The 14,750-nt window shown below is 33.7% G+C and overlaps 1 long non-coding RNA gene across 1 annotated transcript; it reads left to right on the top strand.

Moving 5' to 3' along the window:
- Positions 1 to 1,270: 1,270 nt before the first annotated feature.
- On the top strand, positions 1,271 to 2,492 carry LOC144553029 (uncharacterized). The gene is made up of 2 exons (XR_013511304.1): positions 1,271 to 1,394; positions 2,150 to 2,492. It is a non-coding gene; the product is annotated as an uncharacterized LOC144553029 (long non-coding RNA).
- The last annotated feature ends 12,258 nt before the right edge of the window (positions 2,493 to 14,750 follow it).

Below are 14,750 nucleotides of genomic sequence, written 5' to 3'. Positions count from 1 at the left end.
ATCATCAATCGACTAATCCGGATAATCAATCATCAGTCCTCTGCATTAACGCCCCGTTTGAGCTTAGATCCAAATCGTTCGTTACATAGTAGCACGAATGTTAAAGAAACCATGGCATTGTAAGCAATTAGGCATGGGCTGCGTTGACCCGGATTCTGATCGGACGGTCTGTAGATAAACTCAAGCGGTGCGTTAACGAAGAGATCGTTGACTCGTTGAAGGTTGGGTAATAAATTGTTAAATTTGATGGAATAGTTAGCTAATTAATGACGAAAGAGCTCATGGGCTGAGCCCAGTTTTTCCAGAGTTGTATCCCGACCATTCGGTCCATATTTCTGATTTTTTTTTGGGTTCTATCCGAATCACTGGATCCATATTTTACATTTCCTGATGTCAAGACAAATCTATTATCTATCTTATATATTAATCCTTGATCTGAAGGAAGGATTTCTCGTCGTCTCTCCTCCCAGTCCCCACCGTTTTTTTTTTTTTTTTTTTTTTTTTCTCTAACACTCTCAAAAATCAGAATTAAATGAATACCATTTGGAAAATAAAAATTCAGATTCCACCTGCGAACGGGTCGGTGCGCAGATTCACGGTGCGAACGGATCGGTGCGCAGATCCACGATGCGAACGGGTCACTCGAGCGGGTCATGGCGCGAGCGGGTCAAAGTGAGCGTGTCAGTGCGCAGATCCACGGTCCGAACAGGTCACGCGAGCGGGTCAGGGCGCGAGCGAATTAGTCCGCAAATTCATTCTGCGAACGGGTTGGCGATCCGTCTGCAGATCCACTGTGCATACGTGGCAGAATCTAAAATATAATTATTCGGGTGGTATTCATTTAATTCTGATTTTTGAGGGTAATAGGAAAAAATAAAACGGCAGTCCCCAGATAAAATGAAGTCATAAATAGATGAACACCTTCGATCATCATCACAATAATGTAAGGAAAAATGAAGTCTAGTCTCTAAGTAATGATTAGAGAGAAGTACTGTTGAAATTTAATAAGTAAATTAAAAAAAGAAGTCTCCTTTCTTTCACTTTTTAAAAAAAAATTAAATATGTAAAATAAATAAATTTAAGTTGGACAAGCCAATCAATCAATCATCGCTCTTCTATTCTCTCCCCCTCCACTATCTTCTGTAGCAGGCCTAAATATAAGGCCCAGATAAACTTTTTTCGTCGCAGCAGATTATTTATTAACCATGGGCCCCATCCGACAGATCCATCCCATATATTATTAACCATGGTCACCAAACAGGCAAACACCAATCAATCAAATATTCATATGCACCTTAGCTTGGCCGTTGGCGGCTATATCTCCGAAGAACCGAATCAGTGGTAGTAAATCAATCTGAAGATCAGTCAGAATCGGCGTAAACTCCATTCGCACGGTGAGTCCCTTTCGATTCATTCGCCCAATAATCGGATCGTGGGATAGATTTTCCAAACCATGGTTTGATATCTTGGTAACGTGGAACTCCCAGTTTGCTTATTTGGCAGATTAATTATACTCTACTATGCTTATTGAGCCCCTCAATTGTGCATTTAAGCTGTGATTTAATTTAATTTTGCAACTGTCTCTGCCTGTATTGCTCGGTACAAGCTGGTACGAAGCACAACTGATACTGGATCAAATCACAGATTGTCTTCCTTAGTTGATATACATAAGATAGCAATTGTGTCTTGGCATACGAATAGTACTTGAAATTGTAACTGACACTGAAAGCTGTGATTGCTTCACACAAAACAGATAGTGTGATAAAATTTGAATTCAAGGCTAATGTTTATGGTTCTTATTCTGGTCCCTGAAAAGGTTAATTTAACCATATCAATCCTTGCTCCATCTTTTAGTCAAATGAAGTGAAATTCCTACCAATACATTTTCTGAACAAGTAATTTTCTATTGAAAGATATTTCAGATTTTCTACTGACATGGCTGATTCCCTATACTGTTAACTTAAACTCTGGTCCATAGTTTCCATGATTTACTCATGCAGGTACCAAAACAGTCTAAATGAGAGATTTGAAAATTATGTGACATAACTGAAAATACTAAAATTTGTTATTTGTGGCATACTTGATGCTTCATTAGGAGAATGGTTGATATATGATAATTGATGTGTCTAAATGAATGATAACATAACAGAGATTGTTGAAATGGCAAGGATGAACCCCAAGGCATTGCTTGCTCAGAGCAAACAAAAGAAAAGGCCTTCACAATTTAGCCTCGCTGCTATCATCACCTATCTCCTCATTGCTGTATTGACCGTGTTAGCACTCTATACTGGTTACAAGTACTTGCTTCAGACCACAACACCTCCTCAAGTTAACAATTAATTAGCTTCCTTGCTTATACTGCTTTGCTCTAATTCTCTTTCTTCAGTGTTAGAATGGCACTTTTACAAGTTTCGCTATATTGTAATTTGTAAAGTAAACACCCTGCTTTTTGTTGTGTCATGCTTGGGTTGAGATGATTCTTGTTTTCCACATCTTCTTGACCAGATCTGGGTTGGCTACTCAATCTGATTCTTCCCAGCTTCGATCTTGAATCTCTGATGTTAAATATAATCTTGATCGAGACAATGGTAGAGAGTTGAGAAATTGAGTGGTTGAGCAAGGGAGGTGAAACATCAGTGGAAACGGTAATGACGAAACAATAGAAAGACAATAAACTAAGAACTCAGAAATTATTTAATTAATTACTGAATTGGTTCTCCACACTGCTTCTTTCTATATATAATGATCTGATTACAAGAAAAACAAACTATGTTAATCAAACAATAAGAGTGAATCAATGAGATTGCAACACGATCAACTGCTAGTTCATTGATCCTCTGCTTACCCAGGCTAACAACTTCTTTAACTATCTTCTTTTCTTCGTCTTAGGTCGATAGTATCTTCAGATGTCCATTTTTGACTATTGCAGCCCCATCTTGCAGTCGTCGATCTTCTTCTCTGTTGTTTCTTCTGTTATATACTTGATCCTGTTTGCTAGCCTTTGTTTTTTTTTTTTGTGTCTATGTTGGTCAGTTCATTTATTGAAACTAACAAATTGGGTCTTTTTTTTTTTTTTTTTTTTTTTTAATAAGACCCGATTGTTTGCTCTGACCAATATGCCCTTCCACTCTTTTTCCTCTTCTAGCTGTTTGACAACTACTTCAAATCACTTTCTCTTCCTAACATCCCCCACCGGTGGCTGAAACAGGTGGATTGATAGCCATGTCCATCTTTCCATTGTAGTTAATTGACAGACAAAAGTGCGCATGGGCCAATCCAAGTCAATGTTTCCAGGGTTGCATCAGGAGTTCCCTATCATTCAGTCCGTATTTCTGATTTCTGGGTGTTTTCTCAGCTATCCTGTACATATTTTAGATTTCCTGGTAATTCGTGCTGTCAAGACAAATTAGCTAAATCAGACCACCAAAATTCAGAAGCAAACTAGGTTGTAGAGATCATTTTTACTTATTTGAATAAAGTTGATTATTCATGTCTCGACACTGGTACCATTGTGTACCTGCACGCATATGGATAACAAGAATCTATATTAGAAATTACACAAATTTGGCGCCTGTCTTGCAAATTTATATGATCTATGTAATTTCTCATTGTCAGAGGAATTTCATTGTAAAAAGCTTTCGGGCTCTGCTTAAAAGAACATTAATGGAAAATTGAATATTTGGTGGGCTTGTTGTCGTGGCGCCACAATTTAAAACTTATAATAAATTTCACTACAGGCCTTCCCTTCTGTTAAGACCGAACTTAATGAATTAAATCATGTGGGCTTTACTGGGTCCGTAATAGACACAAACCGATGCTTGTATCTCAATAGAAACTGGATCGAAAATGGCATACTGACAACTAATATTGTGTCATGTTATATATTTTGTAAATGTCCGTGCTATATTGGTGCCTCTAACATACTAAAATACACTAAATTTCATATATTGATAAATTATTGTTTTCTACATAATTAAGGGCATAAGTTCTAATATTTCCATTAAAAAGTAAATGAATTGTGTTGAACATATATATACATGTGTAATGAGAAAACTAAACTAAAAATAGGAATCTCGGCAAAATAAATAAATCATCTTTTAACATAGAAAAACTCAAGAGGCAGGCAGCCTTGAAGTAGGGATTTAAATACCTGATCTGTCATGACTAGCTAGTTATGTCGTAATCAAATTTAGAAGAATGACCACATTATGTCAGTCACATCGTAACTGTACGTAATTAGTCACGTTTGATCATATTTAACTATTTTTTTTTTTATAATATAAGTTAGTTTATTCAAAATTTGTTATTCGATCAAGATTTACTGGTCTTAATTACACGTGACTCGTGTGACCACCTAACATATCGTAATCGGATTTTTCGCATAATGTGCTGTAACGTATCAAATTTCTAAAAAATAATCACGTCATGTAAATAATTACAACACATAACCAGTACACATGCTATGTCACGACGGAACCACAATCATACAGTAACTTTTTTACATCCCTAGCTACCTCGAAGGATGTCAACATTCCTTTTTTTTTTTTTTTGCCATGAAGAGGGCCGAGCACATGCAGCGAATAATTTATTATTCCCAAAAAGCTGAAAATTCACAGAATCTGCTCCCCAACCTTTTTTCATTGATGCTCCCAACTTCTAACTAAGCTCCGCTATCACCACATGACGTCAGCTTAATAACGATCAAGATCGATCAGAGCCATATATTGTTTCCCTGAATTCAGATCTCGTTAATTAAGTTTGAGTGTTTGAGCGAGCTGTGTTCCAACATCCAAGAGGTGATAATTTATTTATTGCTCAGCATGTGCATCTCGGTAGGTTATTCTCGGAATAATCCCTCTTTTTTATAGTTTGATAAGGTGGAGATTCTGTACGACTTACAAGTTGAGAGAATCTTCCTGACTGGGCTTAACTTTGCTCCAAAGTAATCTATACATATATACATATTGCAGTTTTTACTAGAAATATATATACAACTATACAAAGACAAGAGGATTCTTCCATATTTTATTGGTGGATTCTTTACTTTTTTCAGAAGATCCTTGTCAAATAGAGTCAAAATCTCTTCAAGATCCCACGACCAATGTGCCCCTTGTTGGTTAGGTTACTGTGTGGGGTCCACAGTGGACCGTCTACTTCAGTTTACATGCAACTTTATTTTTTGTTTTTGATCATGCAACTTTATTATTATTATACAATAGTATTGTTTTTCAGACAACAAAAAATCAATCACCACCGACAACTGTCATTGTACTTGATCTTGATATTTATTTTGGAATTTAAATATAAGCGATGCTAAAGAGGACAATTTACTGTCTCAGACATGAGAATTATATTATTATGTTATGCATAGCGTTGATTGGCCAAGCATTGTTTGGGTTCCGAGCTGCTCAATTCGATTTATTATCAAAATATTGAAGAAAAAAAAATTGTTCCATATATTTTAATATATTTTAATTATTATTATTATAGAAAAAGCAATAGATTATAAAAAAGTAAGCTGCAAACTACCCCAAGACCAATTGCCAAGCGCACCCTCAACAATTCTCTGTTTAGCGTACTGTCCAGCGTCCTGTCCAGCTCCCATATTCAACTTATAAAATATATATTTACAATCCTTTTAAAGTGTTACTAACAAGCTTTCAAATTTTTATCTACAAGTCATTAAACCCTTACAATTTCACTAGTTTAATTGCTAATTACTTTTGTCTCCAAGTTATACATTTTTTTTTCACTCATTTTTTTCCTCCGACTATTCTAATTCATTTTTCAAATAATATGTGATAAATTTTCGAATCGTAAATTATCAACGTCTTCTACTTGATTTTCTTTTCAAATGAGATCCATAATAAAATACCTTTGATTTACATTTGCATCGTTGTTTATTTTTTTAACACAAAAACCTGTAGACACTTTAAATCCTCAAGCCTTTAAACCTCTGTCTACAATACTTTAAAGTACTCATGTTAAGCCTTTAAACTTTATATGTAGCTTATTAATTTTCTTTTACGGTGAAAGTCTGTAGGCACTTTAAACTTTACATGTAGCCTTTAAAATTTTCTTGCTTGATCCAACTATTTCAATTCAGCGCTCTGCTTATCTGACATGCACACAATGCTAGATTGCTGTTAATTTCGTACCTGTTCCATAAACAAACCCTAACAAAAGTTGCCACATTTCGTAATTGAGCTTAAAAATTGGTAAACCATGCAAGTTTTCAATCTGCTAGGATTGTAATGATGCTGGTATTTTTGTAATTTAGCTTAAATTTGGGAATACAACTAATTCTGAATTGCTTTAGCTGAATAATTCCCCTAATTTGCTTTTTATACCCGCTTATTGAATCATTGGGGGAAACTGTGATCATCTCAAATTCATAAATTTATTTTCTGAAATTACCACTTCTTTTCATTGGGGATGTGGTCAAGGTTGAAAGGTAACATTTATTTCCAGCTGATTTGCTTATGTTACCTTCTAGTTATGAAGATGGTATATATGCTATGTAGAGATCATGAATTTAGACGGTGAAACAAATTTAAAAGTGAAGAGGTCAGCAGAGGTGACCTTACTATTAGATGAAGACGAAGCATTCATAAAGAATTTAGAGGGATAATTCAGTCTTGAGGACCCAAACCCAAACTTGCACGCTTTTGTTTTTTTGGAGCGGACACTCAACAGAGAGAAAAGAGACAAATCAGACGGAGAGAGAAAGAAGAGAGGCAAGGGTATAATGGTCCATACTCAAATAATTAATATTGTGGAATGAATTTTTAGTATTAAATATCATTATTTTACTGAGTTTGATGGATATATTGAATATATTATAAAGTTATATCGAACAAATACGTGAATTTATACAATTTTAAAGGACAAATGCGATATTATCAACTTATGAGGGAAAAATACATAATATTAAAGATTTATTTGAGGAGGATTCATGAAATCTCCCCCTAAATAATACGTAGATTAAATCTAAGACTTCGCTTTACAAACTAAAAATAGGAGAAAGGAGGGGAGGGGAGAGGTGATTGTGTTCAAACAAGTTTACTTGCTCATGTAAGTAAAACTTTAAAGTGACGTCAAAGTAGGGGTGAAAACGGGTCGGATATTATCCGTCCGTATTCGGATCCGTATTCGAATTTTTACGGATTCGGATATTCGGATACGGATAGTTTGCGGATACAGATACGAATACGGATATTATTATTCGGATACGAATACGAATTTGGTATCACTTTCAGAATCGGATACGGATACGAATACGGATAATTATCCGAATCCGGATATTTAGTCTTTTCGGATATCCGTTTTTTGAGTTTATTATTTTATTGTTTCTTGTTTCTTGTTTCTGTTTTCCAAATCTCCATTTCTAGTTTCCCGCTCCTCTCAATTTCTTCCCACCGTTAATAAGAGCATATCTTGAATCTTGATACATCTTGCAAGTAGTGGGACCATGGCATGCACCTCTTTCTCTCCATCTTTGTTTATTGTGGCAATTTTCATGTATAACCTTGAAAATATTTTAATAAGAAAACATTACAAGGGAAATATCTTTTTCGAAAACATGAAAATTGGATAACTGTTTGCATATACATTCTAAAATTATAATGAAGTACAAAAAATATTTTTATCAAAGTTGCTTAAATTATACATTACACATATAAAAAAGTTAGAATTCATCCGTAAATTGATATCATGATATATGCTAAATTTGTACTCTTTTAAATTTGTGTCAAGACCTGCTAAGGTGCTACCAGTATGTATGATTCGGTCTATTTTTAACAGAAAAAAATAATTTGTTATATAATATGTTAATTTTGTTGTAATATCCGAACAAGAATTTGATTTATATCCGTATTCGTATTTGTATTCGACTAATATCCGATCCGTATTCGTATCTGACTAATATCTGATCCGTATTCGTATCCGACTAATATCCGATTCGTATCCGTATCCGAAAAATAAAAATGGATACGAATATGATTTTATCACTATCCGATCCGTATTTGATCCGTTTTCACCCCTACGTCAAAGAGAGGAGAGGGAGGAGAAGGAGAATCAAGACATAAAAATAAACATTATTCTTTTTCCAATCTTTACTCCCGATTTGAAGGGTAGCTCTTCTTATTCATTTTATCACTGATATTGTCTAGTACGAGAGATTCACAAAGACATAAAGTTGTTCAACTATTAATAAATCACTGAAAGAGAAGCAAGCTCAACTCTCACGATGAAAAATAGATAAAACTTAACTCAATAGATAAATTTCATAATATTTTAAAAGCTTTTTTTTTTCCCTACAAATAAAATTTGATTTCTCATATATAAAAACCCTTGCTTAATTTCTACTCTAAGTAGGAAATCAAAATACATCAAAATAAAATAGAATACATCAAAATACTATCTTATTTTTAACTTTTTTTTTTCAAAATTTACATCTAACTAATTGATAGGGGTGAAATATATAGCGTTTTTCACTATCACTTAACCTAAAATATTATCATATATTGAATCACAATTGTTTATTTTCTATAGAATCAGATTTATTTTGCTAGTTTACTTGATTTTGGAGAATTGCAAATTTTTAGTGTTATTCGGGCTAAAACAGGCAGAAAACACAGGAGAATATCACAGGCGTGTGGATGCCACCATCCGCATGCGACTCCGAGAGCCAACCATACAGAATCGCGCACAAAAGACAGAGATCAATTTATCTTCCAGCTGATCGTTCGACTGATTTATTCATCCAAGCTCCACTAAGCCCACTAACGCATATGGACGAATAGGAACTCTCATCTTCATCAGAACAAACCAAAGAACTCAACATATAGCATTTATTATATATATAATAGATCTAGGATTCTCTAAGGGAGGCTAATGCAATTTAGAATAGAATAGACAAGTAGAATAACGTAGTCTCCACTAGAAGAGAAAGGAGGTGTAGGAATTGAAGACGGCGTGCATGAGAGAAAAGGCCATCTATGTGTACTCCTATCTCTTTCTATTGTCGCTTTTATTCATGTCTTTTGTATCTTTTGTTATTGAACCCGCCATGAGCGGCTAAGCAACCATTTTCTAGGGCGAAGGCATGCAACCTTGAATTCTTATGAGTTTAATCTAGAGGTTTATTAATATTTATCATTTGCATTTGATTTGAATTATTTATGCATTTTATTCTTTGTATAACTACTTAACCTGCTGCGTTTAACCTCGATATCATGGAGATGCGCACTCCATGGTAAGCGTATAGGGTTGACCGATAGGAATATGGTATAATTATATTAGATTCAATAAGGAAAATAGACGTACCTGTTAATCCCTTGTGACCTGAACTCAGTTAGAGACCTATTGGAATATAGATCTACAGACGAACGTCGCGTTCTATAAACTGATAGTGGGGTAATCTCAGTTATTTCAACTACGGAAGGTATAAAACAAGGACGTAACTGTGAACTTGAATCCTTATAGTCTTGGTAATTGAGACTTATCATTAATCTTTATGCGATTGATTAGGGTGAGGCTAGGGTACCATCCTCATACTAGTCCTCTTCAATTAGGGTGCTATAGCGTACTTGTAATTAGCATTAGAACATAATTAGTAACTCTCAGATTGCATTTGATACTAGTACATGGCGCACACGGTTCTAGACAAACCGCATGCGATTCCGATTGTAGTAGAAACCATAATTGATAGGCTTGCGCAATAGCAAAACCGCATGCGATTGCTCATCTGACCAGAAACTAGATTAAACGAGTAAGAATGATAGAATTCTAATCCTTGGAAGCCCATCTTCTAAACAACCAAACATCTATTACACTATTGTAATTGAACATTACAACCAAACAACCTAAGAACCAATAACCTAGACTTGATTAGTGCTTATATCTCTTAATATACTATCCATGTAGATTGACATCCCGATCTATACTTTATGATAGATTCATGCGCTTGTGAATTGATTGTAGAGTTATAAATATTATTAGCTCTAATTTTGAACCATCACTAATTAATAACAAAAATCTTCAAATATGTATCTTTGACAGATATCTCCCAAAAACTGCCTTTCTACTAACATGTCATTTTGACCTTGCTGTGTTTTGATTCTGGAAAAACTAAAAATTTGGAAGTTGTAGAACATGTTGTCAGTTTTCCATAGAACTTTGAATCACTTTAATTGAAACTTTTATGGAGGAAGTTATGGCCAAATTACTAACAACTTTTATGGAGCAATCAAGTTGAACTAGACATGATAACAAGGAATATGTTGATGACGTAGCTTGTGAAGTGATCCGGACGGTGTCAATCCCCTCCCTTCTCTTTCTCTTTTATAGAGCACAGTCTAAGTAGGTTGGCATTACAAGGATACAAAGCAGCTCGCCATGCCATGCCATATATATAACTACCGTGTTAATTGATACGTAAGAAGTTGACAATTATTTCAGATGTTAATAGTAATATATGTAATGTTATGATGACTTTTTATACATGCCTATATATATTAATTAGAAGTCATGCATTATATTGGCACTTATTAATTAAAGCATCAAGTAGGTAGCAGGGTGGCACCTCCATTTACAATTATATATATAAACGAAGCAAAAGGACTTGTTTTTATTAATTGATCATTTAGGTGAGATTGTGTAGCCAAAACACAGGATTTCTTAGAAAAAGTGTTCAATTATTCTAGGGTCTCCCACATATAGGTATAGGACCTCTTGGAATAAATTAAGTACATTATTATAATTTGTTGGGTTACCGAAAGGGATTTAATCTTCTTGGTTTAATATTACGTCAAAAAACATCTAATCGGTTGAACATGGGTATCTTCTACATATACGAAAGACCATTAATTGCTTCAGTCGGCTGATCTAGAAATATATAGTTCTCAGCATCTTAAAATCAACTAATTAAAACTACAGAAACATTTCAAATTAATAGCATGCCTATCATGATTTCTGTTTGTGCATGTATGACCATGGCTTTGCTCCTTTAGCAAAGTATAAATAGATCATTTTCCCTTCGGATCCAAGTTTTTAATTTTTAACCCGAGCAGAAAATTTTAATATTTGGACCGTTCATCATGATACTAAACAAAAATAATAAATTCATAAATTTTTGTACCTTTATCATGTCAATTGGATTTGTAAGATAGATATTTTCGAAGTTACTATGCAAACATTTAGATTACTCAATAATCTATATAACTATATCCATATATAGTTATATAGACTACTTTTACACTGTTTAATTACTAGCGCATTTTAATATAACATCTCATAAAATAGTACATAATGTTAAGAGAACAAAATACAAAATATATATGGCTAGGTTTGGAAATAAATATTTATGTTTAAATCATATTAAGGTCTGTCTTGTTGTCAAGAAATCGATCAGATGTAGAAATTATAATCAATTAGCGCATAATTGGAAGGTATTTTAGGATACATTTTAAACTCGTATGTATTAATATAGAGGATTTTCTCACTTTGTGGATTTCAAACCCATAATCTCTTACATAGAAGTCATGTGTCTTTGTCACTAGACTAAATACAAGTTCTTTATTTTATGAGAAATTATTTGTAAGTTTCTCGTTTAGAGATTTCTTGTTGTTATAAATAAATCATTTGTACTCTATGTAATGTAATATGAAGTAAAATTACAATTAATATTTGTCATAAAATTCTGTTTTTTGTTTCTGGCCTCTTCTTAGAAATTCTAGCTAACAAATTAATATCAGACCTATCTTCATCGTTGGCAATTGTCCAGTGATTTGAGGGCTATTCCGTAGTCTTTTGAGGGGTTTTAATTAGTTTGCTTCTAGACGGGGTGTGTAACAACTCTTCAGGATTCAATTCGTGAATCTCGTTGCTGCTTGATGAGCTGCGATTTCGACTTTTGTGTGCATCACGCATACATCATCACCAAGTCTTGAATATTTTTTCTGAGCCGCACAATCAGGTACTAGTGATTGTTAAATTCCAGATTTCAATTTCTGACTACTTTGAAACCCTAACAATAATTAAGAATATATTTTCTAACATATAACATTTTAGGTTAATAGTAGTTGTTGAAAACTTGAAATACAAATGCACATCAATTGGTTGCAGTTAATTTCCCTAGCAATATGAATTTAATGAAAGCTGGTAGCGGTTATATATATATCATCCCCGCTATAGAAATAGTCCGTAAATAGGACTACCCCATAATGCCATAATATTTTCATAATTTCCGAACTCATTGTATATAATACAAGTACAACATATATATTTAGGATCCTGATAATAATTCCCGCAGTCTCAATCCCGCAAAAAACTCCGCACAAACTGTCAAAAAAGTCATGGGGGGACCGCTCAATCATTAATACTCCGCAGAAACTGTTAGTATTTAACTTGAAACATCAAAGTATTTATCCTGAATTTGCAAAGTATTAATCCCTATGCAATGATCTCTATTTATGATTGAACCAATCAATCCATCAATTTTCCCCGCATAATTTTTTTTTTGAATTGTCCCCGCACAACTAGGGACTATTAAATAAACAATCCCCTCATAAATACTTGTCAGTTATCCCCGCACAATTTTTTTTTTTTTTGGATTGTCCCCGCACAACTAGGGACCATTAAATAAACAATCCCCTCACCCAATGATAAATTCTTCTCAGACATAATGATAAATACTTTATGCTACATGAATAAATATTTTATGTTACATGGATAAAAACTTCTCAGACATAATTGCAACTTTCAGTAAAACATCAATAATAAATACTTTTCAGACATAATGATAAATACTTTATGTTACATGGTTAAATACTTCTCAGACATAATTGCAACTTACAGTAAAATACTTCTCAGACATATAAATACTTTATGTTATATGAATAAATACGTCTCAGACATAATTGCAACTTACAGTAAAACATCTGTGACAATGATAAATACTTCTCAGATATAATGGTAAATACTTGTTAGAACAATGATAAATACTTTCTTGAACTTTGTTCTTAAACTTATCAATAAGTAATGTTTAATCAAATCAAAGTATTAACATGTCAGGGACAATGATAAATACTTCTCAGACATAAGGATAAATATTTGTCAGAACAATGATAAATATTTTCTTGAATATTAATAAACAAATAAATAATTGTTAGCGGGGATTGTTATTAAAGGAAAGTATAATTAATGCGGGAATTGTTATTAAATGACAGTATAATTAATGTAGATATTGTTGATAAAAAGACAGTATAATTAATGCGGGAATTGTTATTAATTCACAGTAATTAATGCGGGAATAAATGAAAATTCTTAACGGAATTAATGGAGAATAAAAGACAGTTAAGGAAGATAATTTGGAGAGAGAGAGTGCGGGGATAAATAGGTGACATCCCATGATGGAGAAATTAGTATAATTATTCATATATTTAATGAAAGTTCCATAACTAGCGACGAATCGCATGTGAAGATTCTCTTCGACTATTGGGCATATATGATATTAAAATCTATCGATCTAAAAGGCGGCACGATGATTCCTTTAACAGAGAGATGCAAGCTGCCAAGCAGTAGTGCTTGTTGTCGACCACAATTAATTGTGATACTATATATGGTGACCGTTCAAATATTGTAAAGCCCAGTTCCCAGCATTTATTTAAGGTATCGGCATTGCTTAGTGGTATCGTGCCCCAGCCTGAAGGTAATATACGGAATATTTATAAACTATAAAACTAGAGGTTGATGAATTGTGGTCGTACGTCCTAGGGCTTAGGGATTCATACAGAATTTTTTTGATAAACCATAATTAAGAAAATGATATTTACTAATACAGCATGATTGTTTTTTTTATTTAAAAAACCATAAGGACCGGGAGGCTCCTCCGGTCTCAACAATTTTCTTTCCTCAAGACCGGGAGGCCCCTCCGGTCTCACCTATTTTTCACCTTTTTTTCTTTTTTCGGTGCAGTCCAGTGTGTAGCGATTCACTTTTTTTCTTTCCTCCGAGGTTCCGGTCTCACCAATATTTATACTTTGTCGGTGGCGACTGTGCAGCGACGTTTTTTTTTTTTTTTTCTATAAATCCTCTTCTCTCTCCCCACGTTTAACATAAACTCAGAAAACTTAATCTTGTAAATTTTTTCTTCTCCGTCATTTTTAGCTGATAATCAAGCTCCAGCGAAATATTTTGTTTTTACAGATTGGCCTCTTCATTGTGTTGATAGCTTTCATCTAAAGATTGTAGTAAGTTTTTTTTTTCATTACGGTCATATTTTAGGTTGTAAAATTAAAAATGATATCAACGGTTGATTTTAGCAATTTATAAAACCAAGTTCAGTTACTCTGCCAAAATCCTACACCCGTAAGGGGGGGGGGGGGGGGGGGGGGGGGCAACCATTCCTCTTGGATATTGAGTTTTAGTAATGATCTACCGGTCCTCGATTGACTTTGCCTTCTACTGAATTTTATTTTGTCTTTATCTGAATGTTTAATTTGTAATTCAGGTTAAATTTAGTGTTAAAATCAAAATAATTTTCTTAAATTATGATTGGTAATTATAATTATAAGTTAGAGCATTATAATTTACAAGTCAGAGCATTGGAAAGTATAAGTCAATGCATTATTTTTTTATCGATTACTTAATTAATTAATGGATTCAAATCCAATTAGCTATTTAAAACCAATTCGATATTTTTTTGCTCCCAACGAAAATCCTAGATCCGCCCTTGCAAACATACCTAT

The sequence above is a fragment of the Carex rostrata genome, chromosome 4 (genome assembly GCF_964058835.1).
Source record: "Carex rostrata chromosome 4, lpCarRost1.2, whole genome shotgun sequence".
Taxonomy (NCBI): domain Eukaryota; kingdom Viridiplantae; phylum Streptophyta; class Magnoliopsida; order Poales; family Cyperaceae; genus Carex; species Carex rostrata.
Note: the sequence above shows the minus strand (reverse complement) of the source record. Positions and strands in the feature narration are given on the sequence as shown.